Source organism: Sceloporus occidentalis, unplaced genomic scaffold (assembly GCF_023333645.1).
Source record: "Sceloporus occidentalis isolate IW3139 unplaced genomic scaffold, rSceOcc1.0.p SCAF_501, whole genome shotgun sequence".
Taxonomy (NCBI): Eukaryota; Metazoa; Chordata; class Lepidosauria; order Squamata; family Phrynosomatidae; genus Sceloporus; species Sceloporus occidentalis.
The window spans coordinates 120,654-135,403 of NW_028317481.1; the positions used below are offsets into that span (position 1 = coordinate 120,654).

The 14,750-nt window shown below is 45.3% G+C and overlaps 1 pseudogene; it reads right to left on the minus strand.

Moving 5' to 3' along the window:
- Positions 1-2,218: 2,218 nt before the first annotated feature.
- LOC149271505 (M-phase inducer phosphatase 1-like) lies at positions 2,219-7,678 on the minus strand (annotated as a pseudogene).
- Positions 7,679-14,750: the final 7,072 nt, after the last annotated feature.

Consider the following 14,750-nt stretch of genomic DNA (forward strand, 5'->3'; position numbering starts at 1 on the left):
ACCCCTCAAATCACTTTTTTTTTTTTTAACTAGACACCCTATGGGCATTTATAATGCACAATATTTTAACTCTCTCCATGTGGGAATTTTTGTGAAGCTATAGTGTGAATTGTAGAACTTGCTCATAAAAGAACTTGTTTGGTGACAGTGGGGAATTGTTACATATTACCACCTTTTAAAAAATTTAAACTTTTATATTTTCTTATCTCACCGATTAGGGAGCTGAGCTCCATTGACCTTGCATAGTTGGATGCAGTACCTGCATTCAACCTGCAGGAGGAGCTAGAGAGTTTAAGACCCTCTGAACTCAGTTTTCTATTGTTAACGGCATCTTGTGAATTTACCATGGCACTTGTGGTTGCTCTTCGGAGCAAATCACAAGGCTATCGGGTAGGGGTGTTGTGTTGCTACACGATTCGATATCAAGGCATGTCAGCAACACAGTTTATGCTTAGGAAGCGAATCCGATCGCTTCCTAAGCCGTTTCAGCCCACCATGATCTTTCCTCCCCGGTATCCACGGCCAGCGGCGACACATTTAACAGCAACACGTACAGGCTGTGTTGTTAAGGGGTTAATAATGAACATTTAGTCATAGCCCTCTATACAGAGACACTAACCACCCCCAGCACTGTATACAGCAATATCAGTTGGTGCCAAAAACCTGGTTCTCGTTTTGTTCCAATAAACTCCCTTTATCTGCAGACCCGGAGCCGCCGATGCTGTCAGTCACGTGATATTTTGGGTGACTTTCCCGGCTCAAGCACCAGAATGAGCTGAGGCTTTATGGCAATGCTAATGAAGTCCATCCCTCCATAGGTTGTTAGTCAGAGAGTCAGAGAGTCCGACTGGGTGATTAAGACTGAGCCATTCTATCATTTACCTATTAAAAACACCCCAAGGAAGACTAGCTTTATCTGCCAGTAAGGATTTGTTTCAAATGGAGCAGAAAGCACCCCTCGTGTCTATGACCAGTATTCCATCGCAAGCAAGAGACAGCACTAGGCCATTTAAGGTTTTTAGGTAGTTTATTTTCCTGCAACAGATTGGGGGGGGGGGGGGGGGGGGGAAGCAGCCTTATAAATCGGCGCATTCCCTGCAGGACGTTGTAAACCTCAATCAAGTCACATGACCTCAACATAATCTGAAGGCAGCAACACGCGGTTCAGTAATAAAATCACCTGTACAGAAAATTGATCAAATACATGACAACCAAGAAGGTCACTTGTGATCACAACCTGCATCTCCGAAGCGCACAATCACGCTCAGACAACCACACACGCGCACATTCACACCCACAGCACCGGCCCACCGGAGACCCAAACCGCAAAATAAGCCATTCCGAGGCCGTGCTGAATCGTGGAGCAAGTCAGAGGGAATATTCCGTAGCAATTGCTCCAAATGTAGCATTTTGTCCCAGAACTTCTCGGCAGATAGTGAATTATGGCTCATACACAACAGCATCGTCGTAGCAACAACACTAGTCATAAACACACGCCTGACATTTAAACACCGAAAGACTGCTGACGATGCTTGCCCGCGACACACTGAATGCGCGTTTCATTTGATCCATACAATACGGACATCTCCTGGTCTTGAGAAGGTGGACTGGGTCTTCACGGACACGCGTTATGATGTCAAACCGCAGTAGATGTGATCTACAATCTGTCAGGTAGAAGCCAGTGCAAGCACCCGGGAAGAGACCACACTTTCCATCTATGCATCCGGTTTGTTCACAATCATAGCAGCAGTGAACACATTTACACGACACTCAGCGCAGATTAAAACTTCATGAAAATAAAAGCCAGTAATCCCAGTTTAACCCACTAAACGTCTCTTGTACACAATACGCCCGGAATAAAAGTGAATCACTGATTCAATAAGAACTCTCTACAGCGAGAGAAAGGAGCGGGGAAGGGGAGAAATAAAATGCCAACAAAATAAAGTGTAACACACGTAGTGTTCACAACGTGGTTCCCACGGCAACGGACTTCACCGCAGCAACGCAAAGTGATCCGGGGAGGCCTGGAATACAGAGATAGCGAGACCAGAATAAAAGTTTGTCAAGACCCAGCGCTCCTGGTGAATCCCGCTCTCCATGCCTTTTCTACGGCCTTCCGGACAAGTGCAAAAAAAAAAAAAAAAAAAAAAAAGGCAAAGATTAGTCGGCGCCCATCAGACGCCAGCACGGGGGGGGGGGGGGCCTGGTTTGGCACACCTCAGATCTTTTTTAATCTGCTATACATTTCACGTTTGCTCTTCTCCCCGGCCCAGGTCCGGCTCTTCAGACGAAACTTCTTTAAGTCTTCCCTGTAGTCCTCGTGGTGCATCGGCCGGTAGCTCCGCGGCTCACAGAAGGTCTGTTAAAAGAAAAATTCACATCAATGTTTAATAAAAAACAAAAAAAAGCTTAAGAAGCACTTGCAGAGTGTATATAGACTAGAAACCCAGAACCCGCAGGCAGATCGGCCCCATCCGGCCCCCGTTTCTCCTGCTGTAAAGACTCAAACCTTAATCAGTCATTGGTCTCGTCTGAGATTCAGAGCCATATGTCTATCCCATGCATTATTATCCTCTGCTGGGAAGCTGCTCCACTTACCTACTGCCCTCAGTTAAGTAAAACCTCCTCACATTGTAGTCTGCAGTACAACCAACATTTACCTTGGATTTGTGGAAGAATTCCTTGTATCCACCTTGTAGGATGTAGAGCTCCGGGTAATGCAGATTTGGGTATTCATTCAAGCCTCTATCTTTCTCCCGCAAAAACTTTGTACCTATAGATATACAAATACTTAATTATAAATTATGAGCCTCAGATGGCAGCCCATAGACCCCTCAACCAACACCCCCCTGCCTAAGACACCGTGTACAAATATCAGAGCGAGCCGCAGCTGCCTGGAGCTCGCAGCGCGAAGGAAACACGCAGGCGATGCATGGTAAGAAGGGCCGAGTAGCCGCTAGTAACAGGGCACTTACATCCTGGGCCCTCGCTCAGACGAGAATTCGCAGTGAAAGATGAGAACGACGCGTTTGGAACCCGTCGGCTTGATTGGATTCTTTAACAAGTAATCTTCGACTTCTTGCTCCATGTGCAGGTTAACGGCTCCCTGAACGGGTAAAACGTGCAGAGTAAACATAAAGTACCAATCCTGCTGCAGCGAGATACAATTTGTAGAATCAGGCAGGGGATTTACTAACACAAACCGAGCACAAAGTATTTCAGCGAATCCATAATAAGCCAGCAGCAGGCGATGCGTGCCGTTTACCGCCAAGCGCCCCGGCGCCTCCCGTTAACACATTTTTCAGGCGACATCCACCTTCACAGGGTTAATGTTTTAACTCACCTTTATGTGTCCGCCGTCGTACTCGTATGGGTACCGGCAGTCAACAATCACATAGCGCTCAATGAAAGCCTCAAATGTGCCGTTTAAGATCATAACCATCTGAAGAGTATGAGGAAGCAGTTAGTATTCATTGCGCAGCGCTGCAGAATATGAAGGCATTTGGTAAAATAATAGAGTAGGGCCCTTACCATCTCCGGGGTAATATACTTCAACTCCTGGTGCTTTCCGCTTACAGTAGGAAAGAGAAAGGCCTGCAGAGACAAGACGCCAGCCGTTTAGTACTAAAGCCCAAACTCCTGCAATGAAACACTAGAGGGGGTGTAGAAGACTCTACATTATTGGGGGGGCGCGCACACACACCTTTGAGAAGTCTCCTATAAGATCCCTCTGATCGCTATCAAATATATCTTCCATCGTCTCCTTTGAAATGGATTTTGACCGCATCAGCGCCGGACTCTAAAACCGAACCAGAGCTCGTCAGTGTTGGCGGGGAGAGTATTTGTCTTAACGCTGAAGAGGCCCGCCAGATAGAAATAAACTCACCATATCACGGCCGGACTCCTCCGCGCAGGGTACGTCGAGCATGCTCCTCCTCCGCTTGCTTTTCTCAGGCGCCTCTTCACCTTGCGTCCTCTCCATGCGCTTGTGAGCCACCCGGTAAGGGTGACGTACGGAAGGAGACAGCACCTCGGAGAGCTGGGAAGGTAAAGGGTTACGGGCAGAATTAACGCTACCAGTTTAGCCATTTGTGGAGCTTGGACCCCAATTCTAAACACTACAAACCCCCCCATACAGCTAGTGTGACGCTCTCGAAGCACAACGTTACGAAACACGCCATTTAACGGCAGGGTAACAAATAGCTATTTAAATATTTTCATCCCATTCACACGTCCATCTTCTCGTCTTTCACAGGATAAGAGTTTCCGGAACTTACATTTTCGGTGCTTTTCATCACCAGAGGCGCAGTCCAGAGACTCGCCATAGCGCAGGGAAACTCTGTATCATTCTGCAGAGAGAAACAGATATCAGCAGAAGCCACAAAACCCAGAGCCTACTCAATTACCGTTCCAAGGAATCTTAACCCTTAGATGGTCAAAGCCCCCCATGTGTTTATCACAGGATTTAAGCATTGCCGCCATGAGATGCTACAACACGAGTGGGGACCGTACCTCCTCTTCCTCCCCGTCCAGCATTTCCAGGAAGCCGTCATCGCTGCCGTCAGTTGCAGTGGAAGCGCAAGACGACTTTCTCCTCAAGAAAGAACCTGACGAGACTTCAGCGTCTCCTGAAGGTGATGCAAACTGAAGAAAATTTCCAACATCAAACAAAATCAGCAGGTTTGAGGACAGATTTTGCACAGCAGATGGATTCCACCCGCGTGTTTTGGATATATATATATATATATATATATATATATATATATATATATATATATATATATATATATTTTTTTTTTTATTTTTTTTAAACATACCATACAGCCAGGGGCAGATTTCTGCCTTTGCACGAGGCTCTCCTTCCCGTCACCGTGAAACAGAGAACGTAGGCTGCCACGAGCCGGTCTTGCTGGCATTTTAAACTGGAAAGATTCCTAGAAAGGAATAAATAGCTTAGAAGTCCACACCAGTCAGAGCCATGCGGCTGGAACCCGGGCCGTCTGGTTCTAGAAGGTAAGAACGGCGGCTGGGAGTCCAACTGTTAACCCAAAAGTCGCAGGACAGCATTTTCTGTACTAGTCATTAAATCTGAATAGAATGGCGCTTAATCCGTGTACTTACATTCTCCTTGTTTTCAGAGTCGTTTAAATGCAAGACTTCGCAGCCTAGAGAGTCTGAAAGGTTCCTTTTGAATGCTGGGCTGGAACCCAGGAATGTTTGCTGAGGAGGGGAACAAAAACAAGGAATGTTTACAGGAAGCCCATGGGGCAAGAGATAGTCGGAAGCAGGGCAGGGTTCTCATTTGGTTTTAGTTACAAGCAGATCCAAATGGCCCTTATCTCCCACCTCGAGTATATCTACATCTAGTTATAGCAGAGCCAATCAGAACAAACAATATACAGCTTCACGCATGCACAGACGGATTTGTTCAGGTCTGCCGCTTAAAGAATGCCTTAAACTTTACACAATTCTTACTGGAATCCCAGCGTCACATAAAGGGTTAAATTAAGGCATCTTAAACAGAAATATATTAAGAGCAACACGAAAAACTGCAGAATGATTTTAACTCACCGGCAGGGAGCGTCTTCTGCCAACCGGTAACCTCGAGCTGAAGTAAGAAACGAAGCATTAGAATGCAGCTCAAAGCGTATAAACCAGCATTTTGAGGGTTAACCGGTCATTGTGGGAAATTTGAGATCCAGACGCTAGATCTTTTTGGAAGACCTCTCCTTAAATTGTTAGCAGCTTCCTCTTAATATTTGTGCTACACTTCCTCCTAAAGAGTGCTTTAATATGCATTACACATTGTTAGGGCTGTATGGGAAAATACTTACTTTATAGGTCTTCCAGCATCAAGAACGGCTTTTTCAAACCTAAAATGACACAGGAAGTTGTTACCACCACGTGAACCCACAAAATGTGTTGCTTTTTGCTTAGTAAGGCAATAGCCCATGGTTTTTAATGGTCATAAAGGGGCTGCAATGACCAAGTCCCAATACCAAGCGGCTTCTGCTTGAGACAATCCCGTTAGACGGCTTCGGGGCTCCAGCTCTCCATAGCAAATCATTTCTGCTGCTTAGGAATGTAAACAATGCGCAACGCACTGGAATATCTGCAGCGGGAAGACGCAGCATTGTGTCCACAGGTCAGAGAGATATATATATATATAGATATATATATATAGATATATATAGATATATATATATATATAGATATATATATATATATAGATATATATATAATATCTATTCATATACCAGAGCATGAGCTCCCCCGCAGCACACGGTGCTAACAGGAAGCACCTAAACGGCGCTCCCTACGGGAAATGCATGCAAGTGTTACAGCGCCCAGCGAGGTACTCACGTTTCATCAATGTCTTTGAAATCCAGAGCACGAGGGCGATTCCAGAAAGAGACCTGGAGTGGGGGTGGGAAAGTAGCAATCAATGGAAGCAGCAGTAAACATATCTTTCTACCCCCAAAACACTTACAGAAGAGGCCATGTGGCAACGCTCTATCCACTAGAAACTCAAGTAAAGGGGGTTACATCGGACCTCAGTATGATAGCTGGCATCGATCCGCAGACCAGAAACCACATGGTGCATGCACAAGGCCTGCGTGGAATACTAAATTACGCAATGCTGCCCTGTCCAGAGCACTCCGTGAAGACGGACTCCACATTCTCGGCATATCTTCCCCACGGCTGTAAAGATACAGGACTTTCCAAATAGGCCGACACCAGAGCCTAGCAATGCTGCCCATGTCTGCTTTGTTGTGTGTTAAACGTATGTTTTTTTTTTGCGGGGGCTATTTGCTTCTCACGAACCCTAATCACATTTTGATTTAGCGATAGAGCTTTAATAACCCCAAAAACCAAAGTCTGCACGCAGTCACGTCGTAACACGGCCAGCTAACATTTGTTTAGGGCCCAGAGGAAGGAATATTTACAGCAGAGTCAGTCAGTCAAGTGAAGTCAGCAGGTGAAATATTCGTCATATCACATTAACACCGGAAACAGACCTGCATCCATGGAGTCCGACGAGTCGTTTCTCGGCATACACCACCGGTCAGACAACTTCCGTTTAGGGGTCTCACATTTACTGAGGGGATAGAGAAAGTGTGACAATGTATATAAAAACAGAGGATCGGCACAGAGTACATGTCAGAGGGCACACTAGACAAGCATTTAACCCCCCTTAAGGACAATGGGCAGTCCCTAAACCCATCTAACCATGCATTTTCAGCCAGTACATGTATGGGCTTTGTCATTAAGGGGTCAGAGCACTAAATCACTTCTAGGACCCCAGGGGCAGCAGTTCACATAGGAAGGACCGCAGTAACCAGCTGTAGACACTGAGGGTAGGATTTTCTTTACGGTTTTATATAGCACCAAATTCCATAGCGCTGTACAATAAAAATAAAGAATTTTTATGCATTTTTTTTTTAGTTTTCTGAATGCCAGGACCCACCATCACAGGCCCCAGCAGGCAGTCAGGGAATTTGCCCACATCCCCTTACCTGCCCAGGCAATGCCAGCTGATCCATGTTGAAGGCCAGGTTACTGACAGGGGACATGGCAGTATCAGCCTCGCAGGAGAACAGAGCCTTAACCACAGGGGAGCCCAGAGCGGCGGCCAGAGCCGAGCACATGGGCAAGGAGCTGAGGTGGTCATCTCCATCTTGAAGGAAGGCAGGCAGAGAAAACAGCTGTGGGCAAAAGAAAGGTTACCATGAGGCATGGAGGGGGTACATACTGCACACAACCAGGTGTGGGGGCAGAGAAAATGCACCAACTAGGGGCAAACTGCATACAGTGAGGGGCACGGGGGGTGTGCACTGGTAACATGGGGGGTGGGCACTGAACTGGTTACACTGGGCAGGATGCCTACAGCGAGGGGCACAAAGGGGGACGGGTCAGAAATGACTACAGCTGCATCCAGCGAAGGACACGAAACGAGGACCAGGCCCGGCCAGGAGAGGAGCAATCCTGCGGGATCCATAGAAAATCCAAGTACCCCCTATGCTGAGGGGCAATAAATACAACCATGCGCCCCATTAGTGAAGCCCAACAGAACCGGAGACTGAGGGCCACATGCCAGGCTCTTACGACCACTTACTAACAGCAGGACGGAGCGGATGCCCGGGTAAGGGCAATAAAGGTGATAGCGGACTGCAACCGCCTGCTCGGACTCTCAAACTAGCATCAACCTGGACTCCAAATTGGCCCTCACACTGCCAGCAGTCAAGAGGCCCCACTCAGCTCACAGCTTCCGTCTCTAACCCTGACTATCCTCTCAGCGGGCTTAGAATTGGCGCCGGATTCAAGCAGCCAATGAGCTACGAGAGGAAGAAGAGCCTCAGCCAATCGGAGATTAGACAATTCCAGCCTCTTGACACCGCCCCCTGCTGTGGAAGAACGAGTCTAGAAAAGCATTGGCTCTAAACTGGACTGGGCGTGAGTGATGGGTCACTCAGCGAATGACAACTCGAATGCCGCTAACCTTGGAATGGGCGGGGCTGTGTAAGACAGCTGGTCAGAGAGCGCGGGAAAGCGCGGGAAGTGCTGAATCGATCTTGCTCTGGAGATGGAGACCCGGATGTGTTATGTTTATATAGTAAAAGAACGGGCTGTACGCGAGGAGTAGCAAGTGATCAGTACGGTGTCCGTTATACCCGGTGTCTGAGTGTTAATCGGTAACTTGGTCAATTAGATTGGAATAAAACCCAAATCCCTCAGATCATCCCTACGCGAATCGCCATCCCGCTTGTTCATTAATTAAAAAAAAACAAACCTCATTTCGAATTGTGCCCAAAAAGGGGTTAAAATTCCATCCCGACTCCAAAGTGGCGTCTGATTTCTCACCACAAACTGTACCTAATCCTGTCCTTATAACCCGTTATATCCCTGTATATTCCTCATATTATATATTATATACTCTCCGGCTGTATAACTAATCCCGTCCTTATAACCCGTTATATCCTGTATATTCCTCATATTATATATTATATACTCTCCGGCCGTATAACTAATCCCGTCCTTATAACCTGTTATATCCTGTATATTCCTCATATTATATATTATATACTCTCCGGCCCATATAACTAATCCCGTCCTTATAACCCGTTATATCCCTGTATATTCCTCATATTATATACCAGGGTGTCCAAGTTTTTTCTGCAGTGGGCCACTTCATCAGAATTGTATATGTGCGCGGGCCGCACTCATTTTTCACTGTGAAAAAATTATGGCCTTTAATAAGATATGCAGATTAAAATAAAGTAAATGACACAAAACCTTTACTTTTCCTCTCACTGATTTCTGGGCCTACAAAGTTTTGTGACTAAAAATTCAGGATTCTGGATAAATAAAAATGAAAATAGTTCTATTTATTTTATGGATGCACTAAAATGAAAATTCTGGACCAAAACTGAAAATTCAGGGTTCACTTAAACGAAAATGACCCCCCCCCCCCTCACCTTTAAAAATAATACAAAAAAATCCCACACTTTTAATAAAAGTAAGTTACACACCAAAATTGTACAAAAAAAGTTATATATTATGATTGTTAACAGCAATACCCAGATTCCAGCATCTACTGGTTGGCTAGGCATGATAGGAGTGCTGTCAACAATCATATATAAATTAATAGTATTGTATTTTTTGTCCAATTTTAGTGCGTTAACACACCACAAATTGGACAAAAAAAAATCAACAATATGACTTGGCATGATAGGAGTGTGATTGTTAACAGCAAACACACTCTTTTTATACCCAGGCAACCAGTAAATGCTGGAACCTAGGCATGATGGGATTGTGACTGCTGTTAGCAATCACACTCCTATCACCCCAAGTCAGCCAGTACATGCTGGTAAAGGGTGGCTGTAAATGCAGACCCCATACTGCTGGCAGCATCAATACACAAGGGGGGCAGCTATCCAGGTTTCAGCATGTACTGGCTGACTTGGCATGATAGGAGTGCGATTGCTAACAGCAAACACACTCTTTTTATACCCAGACAACCAGTAAATGCTGGAACCTAGGCATGATGGGACTGTGATTGCTGTTAGCAATCACACTCCTATCATCCCAAGTCAGCCAGTACATGCTGGTACAGGGTGGCTGTAAGTGCAGACCCCATACTGCTGGCAGCATCAATACACAAGGGGGCAGCTAGCCAGGTTTCAGCATGTACTGGCTGACTTGGCATGATAGGAGTGTGATTGCTAACAGCAATCACAGTCCCATCATGCCTAGGTTCCAGCACTTACACATCCATGCTATCACACACACAAATTCAATCATTCCCAGATTCATTCCCTCAATCACGCATTCTCATTCAAACACCCACCCCCTTGCCTGCACTACAGCTCTCGATGCCGCTCACAGACTTCAGCAGGGGGCGTGGCCTCCCGCTTCCTCTGTACAGGACAATAGACCCTCCCACAAGTAAGCAGCTCTTGTGATCCTGGACTGCAGATCTCACGCGGGCCGCACCTCGAGGTCCCGCGGGCCGCATGTTGGATGCCCCTGTTATATACTCTCCGGCCGTATAACTAATCCCGTCCTTAGTAACCCGTTATATCCCTGTATATTCCTCATATTATATATTATATACTCTCCGGTCGTATAACTAATCCTGTCCTTATAACCTGTTATATCCCTGTATATTCCTCATATTATATATTATATACTCTCCGGCCGTATAACTAATCCCGTCCTTATAACCCGTTATATCCTGTATATTCCTCATATTATATATTATATACTCTCCGGCCGTATAACTAATCCCGTCCTTATAACCCGTTATATACCTGTATATTCCTCATATTATATATTATATACTCTCCGGCCGTATAACTAATCGCGTCCTTATAACCCGTTATATATCCCTGTATATTCCTCATATTATATATTATATACTCTCCGGCCGTATAACTAACCCCGTCCTTATAACCCGTTATATCCTGTATATTCCTCATATTATATATTATTTACTCTCCGGCCGTATAACTAATCCCGTCCTTATAACCCGTTATATCCCTGTATATTCCTCATATTATATATTATATACTTTCCGGCCGTATAACTAATCCCGTCCTTATAACCCGTTATATCCTGTATATTCCTCATATTATATATTATATACGCTCCGGCGTATAACTAATCCCGTCCTTATAACCCGTTATATCCTGTATATTCCTCATATTATATATTATATACTCTCCGGCCGTATAACTAATCCCGTCCTTATAAACCCGTTATATCCTGTATATTCCTCATATTGTATATTATATACTCTCCGGCCGTATAACTAATCCCGTCCTTATAACCCGTTATATCCTGTATATTCCTCATATTATATATTATTTACTCTCCGGCCGTATAACTAATCCCGTCCTTATAACCCGTTATATCCCTGTATATTCCTCATATTATATATTATATACTTTCCGGCCGTATAACTAATCCCGTCCTTATAACCCGTTATATCCTGTATATTCCTCATATTATATATTATATACGCTCCGGCGTATAACTAATCCCGTCCTTAATAACCCGTTATATCCTGTATATTCCTCATATTATATATTATATACTCTCCGGCCGTATAACTAATCCCGTCCTTATAACCCGTTATATCCTGTATATTCCTCATATTGTATATTATATACTCTCCGGCCGTATAACTAATCCCGTCCTTATAACCCGTTATATCCTGTATATTCCTCATATTATATATTATATACTCTCCGGCCGTATAACTAATCCCGTCCTTATAACCCGTTATATCCCTGTATATTCCTCATATTATATACTCTCCGACCATATAACTAATCCCGTCCTTATCACCCGTTATATCCCTGTATATTCCTCATATTATATATTATATACTCTCCGTACTGTATAACTAATCCCGTCCTTATAACCCGTTATATCCTGTATATTCCTCATATTATATATTATATACTCTCCGGCTGTATAACTAATCCCGTCCTTATAACCCGTTATATCCCTGTATATTCCTCATATTATATACTCTCCGACCATATAACTAATCCCGTCCTTATCACCCGTTATATCCCTGTATATTCCTCATATTATATATTTATATACTCTCCGTACTGTATAACTAATCCCGTCCTTATAACCCGTTATATCCTGTATATTGCTCATACTATATTAGGCTTCCAGCACAGTCTCTTTGGGGAGCAGATTCCACATCTGGAGATGTTGATCACATTTTGGCAGCTGGGTGGGGTTGTGGTGGCTCACTGGATGAGGTGGGCAGGTGGTCACTCACTGTCCAAAACAGCTGTCCCAATTTGAACATGTGATATGTTGGGGGGGGGTTATGTAATCTGAGACAGGGAAATATTCTTTATATGGACTTCAGTGTCCGTGGCCAGCTTGTGGAGGTTGCTGGTGCTTGTCAGGACTTTATTATAAGATATATATAAGACGTCCTGTAACTTCCCTGCTTGTCATCACCAGTCAGATAGTTGTATGGGGGAAATGTTTGTTTACCAGCAATGTCCTTCTCTCTGCCACTAGACGGCACTTGTCACTCCTACCGTATGTTAAGGGGAACCTCCAGCCATCATTTGCGCTTTAATGCAGAATCCCCCATGTGGATTTACCCTTTTCCCTGCCGCCCATCAGAGACCTGCAAGGCGGCTCCCGGACCGTCACAAGGTAGATACTTGGATTCTAAGTCGACTAAATTGTGCGTCGAGCCGTGTAACTCTCTGCCAGCAGTAAATTGTTCATGAAAGCAGCCTCCGAGGTAATATCCTCCCGACGGAACGAGGCTACTTCTTATTTTCTTTGTATGTAAGAGCGACGATAAAGTATCCTGAATATTGACTTCCACGAGGCTTCCCCGCACTCGCCAAGAACACCCGAAGCTGACGCTCTTTATACCTTTATCTGCACAACGAGTCGCTTCTTTATACCTTTTATCTCACAACGACGTCACTTCTTTATACCTTTATCTCCACAACGAGTCGCTTCTTTATACCTTTATCCTCACAACGAGTCGCTTCTTTATACCTTTATCCACCCAATGAGTCGCTTCTTTATACCTTTATCCTCACAACGAGTCGCTTCTTTATACCTTTATCCTCACAACGAGTCGCTTCTTTATACCTTTATCCACCCAATGAGTCGCTTCTTTATACCTTTATCCTCACAACGAGTCGCTTCTTTATACCTTTATCCTCACAACGAGTCGCTTCTTTATACCTTTATCCACCCAACGAGTCGCTTCTTTATACCTTTATCCACCCGAGTCGCTTCTTTATACCTTTATCCTCACGAGTCGCTTCTTTATACCTTTATCCACCCAACGAGTCGCTTCTTTATCCGCACAATGCGGTCGCTGTGCGTTTGATTAGCTGTAGCCGGTATTACTAACGAGCCAGACAGAGGCTTGCTGGCACAAGAAGGGTTAATAAATCCGATCCCCCGGCTGGCTGCGAAGGCCGGGTACGGGAGAGACTCGGAGAGACGGACGCCGATGCCTCCGATCCGTTGCTTGGTTATCGGTTCTGTCTGCACAGGAGTGATTCTGATCGCTGCTCCGGCTCGAACTACACCTGCGAGCGATCACTGCAGGGAATGAGGCGGCTCTCAGCGATAACGAGCCCCGCGCTGAACAAACCTGGCGGCTGTCGTGCTTATAAAGAGCGCTCGATGCGATGCCCTGAGGTGGACTGCGGCTAAAGATGGCCAGGGCGCTACCTGTGCAGGTAACTTAGATTATACTGTGGGGTCTTGCTGGAGCGTCTGTCCGGCAGTAAAAGGATCCAGATCTGTTATATACAAAAAATAGAACTCAGAACCTGCTGGCAGATCGGCCCCATCAGGCCCCCGTCAACCCCCTGCTGTAAAGACTCAAACCTTAATCAGTCGTTGGTCTTGTCTTAGATTCGCGAGCCGTATGTCTATCCCATGCATGTTTATTACCCTCCCTGTATTACCCTCTACCGCTTCTGCTGGGAAACTGTCCCACTTATCCACTACCCTCTCAGTAAAACTCCCTTCCATTGCTTCTAACATATGACATCTATGTATAAGTGTGCAGTGGTTAATCGCACCTTATTGTTTTCCCCCCCTGAAGGCATGTAAGCGCGTATTGCTGTTAATTAACGCTCTCTGCGACTGGTTGGCTGATCTTAAAAAGAAATCAAATCTGTGTTTTTTTTTCACGTGTTTTACGCGTTACAGGCAGAGAGCGAGCCGGGGAATGAAATGGGAAAAGACCACGAGGTTTATCCACCGCCAGTTAACTCCTTTATTATTAAAGTGATAAAGGCGGCTTTTAAACGTTCCACGCTTTGTGTTTTTCCCTGCAGCTAACCTGGGATTACTAATCCCCCCCCCCCACTCGGAGGATTTATAACGCTGTCCCCGCCGGCCCTCTTATCTGTAAAATGTTCAGCCAGACGCAGACTTTACATTTGTGTAATCGGACTGTTTTTCCCCTTTCAGGGGTAGCAATGGGGGGGGGGGGGGGATTTGGGGCATTAAGGGCTGCTGCTTTAGGAAAATAAATGCTTTTTTTGGGGGGGGACCCTGCTTGTCCTCAGCTTTGCAGGCTGGGGTTCTTTAAGACGGACTATTTTATAGAATGAAATGTTCCGTTTTATTAGGAATTTTATAATTGATTTCAAGGAGCGTCTCGCAGCGCGGGAAGAGCCAAATCGCCCCGCTTATGACCGTTGCATGGTACGGGGTGGCACTGACCCTGT